Source organism: Podarcis pityusensis, assembly GCF_964106645.2.
Source record: "Podarcis pityusensis genome assembly, chromosome: 6".
In the NCBI taxonomy this organism is placed as follows: Eukaryota; Metazoa; Chordata; class Lepidosauria; order Squamata; family Lacertidae; genus Podarcis; species Podarcis pityusensis.
The window spans coordinates 21,885,678-21,890,427 of record NC_138030.1 but is presented as its reverse complement, the minus strand read 5'-3'; the positions used below and the strand labels follow the sequence as shown (position 1 = coordinate 21,890,427).

General features: G+C 48.7%; 1 pseudogene across 1 annotated transcript; it reads right to left on the bottom strand.

Annotated features, from left to right (window-relative positions):
- Positions 1–1,289: 1,289 nt before the first annotated feature.
- LOC308479903 (P2Y purinoceptor 1 pseudogene) lies at positions 1,290–4,060 on the bottom strand (annotated as a pseudogene). Its single transcript has one exon. The product of its transcript is annotated as a P2Y purinoceptor 1 pseudogene (transcript).
- Positions 4,061–4,750: the final 690 nt, after the last annotated feature.

The window sequence follows — 4,750 nt, the reverse complement described above, 5'->3', positions numbered from 1 at the left end:
CTGCATTGTTCTACTATCTTGCTCTCCCAAAATAGCTGAGAAACAAGGTGACCTTTCCATTCTGCCCAGTGAAGATTTGGATGCAGTTCAATGACTTATACCTTCTTCTAGCAGCATCAACACAAATTATTACTTTATCCATTTTGAAATTATTGCTCGCAGGAAGATTGCACTCACTGATTGACCTTGGGCCTTTTTCTCTCTTTCCATCTCTCCCTCCTCCAACCTTCCTCATGGGATAGCTCCAAGGATACTGTAGCTGTGTGGTAAACCATAGTTGAGTGAAGGCCTGTGTCTCAGTAGACCATAGCTCAGATACAATCCCTGGCATCTCCAGGCAGGACTGCGAGAGACCCTATGCGAAATCCCAGGGAGCTGCTTCCAGTCAATGTAGCCAATACAGTGGTACCTTGGGTTAAGTACTTAATTCGTTCTGGAGGTCTGTTCTTAACCTGAAACTGTTCTTAACCTGAAGCACCACTTTAGCTAATGGGGCCTCCTGTTGCTGCTGCGCCGCCAGAACACGATTTCTGTGTCCATCCTGAAGCAAAGTTCTTAACCCGAGGTACTATTTCTGGGTTAGCGGAGTCTGTAACCTGAAGCATATGTAACCCGAGGTACCACTGTACTGAACTAGATAAACCCATGGTCTCATTCAGTATAAGACAACATCCTTTGCCTCTATGCCCACCACCATGCACACTGCTCAGAAGACAGGACACAAATGTGGGAGTCCAACAAACGTGGATGAAGTTGTGTGGTTTTTTTAAAACTGATTCTGGAAGATACAAGACAAGTGGGCATTTTCTAAGAGATAAATATTTGTGATAAAGCAAAATCTACCAGACCCTTGAATTCAACTGTTAACTTCACTGCAAAATGCACACATTATTTTACACCCTTTATCTAATTGGCAAATACAGCATATGATGTTCTGATGGGGGGTGGTTTGTTGAGGATCAGGGGGTGGGGAAGTACAGATGTTGTTGAAGTACAACTTCTATCATCCCTGACCACTGGGCATGCTGGCTGAGGCTGATGGGTCCTGGAGTCCAACAACTTTTGTAGGATCACAGATTCCCCATCTCTGTTTTTGGATAATGTGAGGTTTGCTTGGTGCAACAGAGACTCATATCACATTAGATGTGGTGACTTAGCTCAAGAGCTCATTGACTTTTGTTGGAGAGGCTCCTGGTTCAATCCCTTCTACATGGACCGACAGCCAATCTTTAAAACAACCAGAAGCTACCTTAAAATCAAGCAAATGCAACCTCTTCAATGTGCTCAGAACCATTTCAAAAAAATATTTAATTCCTCATTTCAAAATCTTGAAATAGACACCAAAGGAATTGGTACAAATGAGTAAATAACTCTAGTACAGCTATATTTGTAATCATCATAATGTGCCGTAAGGTCATTTGCACACATTAAGCAGTGATATTGTAAGCCATACGTGTCTTACTGAGCTCAGAAGAACTTCCTAGGAAAGAGTGCATAAGGTTGCAGACTAACTGGTGTAGTCACTTCAGGATATACTTTAGAGAATGTTGTCTGATTCAATGTCAACACTGTAACACAGCCCCTCCAGAAACAAAACCACAAGTTTCTAGCCCTCAAACATTTTGCATAGCCCATTTCTTCCCAAATGTTTGTATTAATCATTTGTGGTCAAAAATGGGAGGGGGAAAGTGTCAATGAATTGTTGAAAATCCTGGATCTACAGTGACTGCAATAGCATTGGCATGCTTTCTCCAGTAAAGAGAAATGGAAATTTTCGCAGATAATTGAAAAGTGCATCTAATACAGGCATCTGGATAAATTTCCTGCTTATGCTTCCCACCAAATGGTACCACACATATGGATATACATAAGGCTTGAAATCCTTTGTGTTAAGTCAGATTGTTTAAATCCTATTGTCTTCAAATGCACAGTCGTGGCAATTAGACATATACTGAGTAAACAGGTGCAGGACTATCAAATTGAGTAAATGAATAACTGTACAGGTGCAGAATGCTCAAGGTGCAGTGCTATAAATCTTGGCTGTGCATCGGACAGTTTCTGATAAACCCTTCCTTTCCAGTAAAGGACAAACACCACATTCATCCCACTATTGCCTCTGAACATAGCCTTTCCAAGAAGCACTTGCAAGGTTTTCTAGATCTGTTTCACTAGAGAAAACAAGGGCATAAAAGAAATATGTGCTTAAATCACATGCAATGGTGCTTCCGTGACATATCACGTTCAGTTCTTTTAAAAACTAGTCTCTGCCTAGAGAGAAATGGATATTGCAAAGAAGCCCACATAAGCATTTAGGGTATGCTTTTCTTCTTCTTTTTAAAGTCAATTCAGAGATAATTAGACACCTCCTCACATTCTTCATTGAGCATAATGCTTTGCTTATTTTGGTCCAAGCGCTGCTGGTTTTGACTTTGCCAAAGATACCCCAGTGCCTTTCTCATCCTTCGGCCAAAAGCCCTTGACCGGGTCACCAGGTCCTCGCTAGCCATCAGGTACAAGAGAGGATTCACAGCACTGTTGAGACTGGCCAAGCCTCGTGTCACTTGATATGCTATGTAGATGTTCCTCAAGGTCTGAGTGCAGGACCCCTGGAGCTGCCACCTCCGCGACAGCAAGTTGAGGTTCCTGAAGATGTGGTAGGGGAGGAAGCAGACGGAGAAGAGTACCGTCACCAGCACCACCAGTTTGATGCTCCTGCGCTTGAGGATGGGGTCCACATTCCGGTTCCTCTGCAGGACCAGGACCACATGGAAGTAGCATCCCGTGATGATGAGGAAAGGGATGACGAAGCCGGTCACCGTGATGGTCAGGATGTACGGCAGGTAGGTCCCCAGGTTCTCGTGCTCCGTCGTGTCATGGCACTTGACGCCCACACGGTCCGTCTTGCTGAAGATGAAGTCAGGAGAGAGCTGGATGAGGACCCAGGCCCAGACCATGACGCTGAGCGAGACGGTAGGCCCAAGGGTCTGGCACCTGCCCAGCATCCTCAGAGGGTACACGATGCCCAGGTAGCGATGCACACTGATGCAGGTCAGGAAGCCGATGCTGGCGTAAAGGTTCAGGTGGAACAGCAGACGTGTCACCCGGCACCAGCCTTGGCCAAAGAGCCACACGCGACCCAGGAGGTAGTAGGAGACCAGGAAAGGGAGTGTGACCACGTACAGCAAGTCTGCCACCCCTAAGTTGCACACCAGGACGCTGAGGGCGCTCCAGCTGCCCTTTCGAGAGCTGGCGCACAGGTTCCACAAACCCAGCCCGTTGCCCACAACCCCTAGCAGAGAGACCACCAGGTAAATCGTTGGCAGGAACCACTGGGTGAAATCCGTGTTCACGGGGCACAGGAGCTCAATGTTGAGTGGGGTGGTGCCAGCTGTGGTGTTGGCCAGGCCGTCTATTTCTCCTTCCATGAGGTCCATGACAAAGCTGCAGCTGGGGTAGAGGAGGAGGAACCAGGGAGAGGAACTACAGAAGGGGATCCTGCCAGGACTAAATCAGGGAAAGGAGCAGGGGAGATGTCTATGCAGGAGGGATCTATGAGTTCCCAAGGGAAGGCTTAGGAAAGGAGGCAGCATTGGTGGACGGCAGAGGCACCAGGAGAGCTTTGCAGCCTTGGCTCAGAAGGGAGGTCTGTGAACCAAGAGCAGTTGTGGGCAATGGACACAGAAGGGAGCTAAGAACGGGAGGAGGAAGCAGAAGGTGTCCTAGGACAGGGTGATGAGGATGTGGAAACTCGAGGGAGGTAAGCGGAATGGACGGCGCTGCAGAGGAAGAAAAGGTGCAGGGTTTTTCGCCTCGACGGGGCGGTTTTGGAGGAAGGGGAAAGGGCGCAGGAGGACAGGTCTCACTTTGCCGCTGGTTGGCTTCGCGTTGCGTCCGATCTCCGCCCTCTCCGACTCCAGATTCGACTCGTGGCCCCGGGTCGCGATGGAAAGCTGTCGCCTTCCGACGTGCTGCTCGCGGTTGAAGCGTCGGCGGGGCCGCGTCCGCACCGTCGCGAGGGCAGCCTGTCGGATGCGCGCTGCTCCCGGAGCGCGGCGGAGTCTGCAGAGCGGAGGGGAGGTGGGACAGGACGGGACGGGACGCGAGGAGAGCAGGGGGCGGAGATGCAGGAGGGATCCGGGAGGAGCCCGAAAGTGAAAGTCCAAGCTGCGGTTGTTTGGGAGAGGGGAAGGCGGGCGGGGAGGGGGGCGCCTCGGGGGAGGGGAAGCAGGGGGCGTGGGACGGCCACCCTTCCCGTGCCCTCGGTTTGAACCTCGCCTTTGCACGACTACCTAGATGTCATTGGCTTTGCTGCTGGTCCTCACCACGTGCTCCTGCTTTTATTTGTCCTGCGTTCGCTCAGGTTCTCCAAATCCATCCAGGGAAACGGTTGTGCAGGATCCAAGTAGGTGAAGGCTTCATGGATGATGGCTGTAGCCATAACTTTCCCCATCTTACCTCTTTATTACCTGTGAGTAGAGATTGTAAGCCACTTTAAGGTATTTATGGTGTGTAAGTGATGAATAAATGCAAATAAAAGTCGCATTTAACACCTGGTTGTCCTACATGTGTAGTCTGCTACACATACAAATCTTAAGAAGCTGGGGACTGCCTTCGCAATATTCTTGAATACAGCTTACATGCGCATAACGTCATTGGACATGATGACGTATACACATGGGACATAAATTGTGTCGTTTTGTTGCTTCGGTTTAATTATTTACTTGTGTTTTATCTTGTATTTTATTCTGTG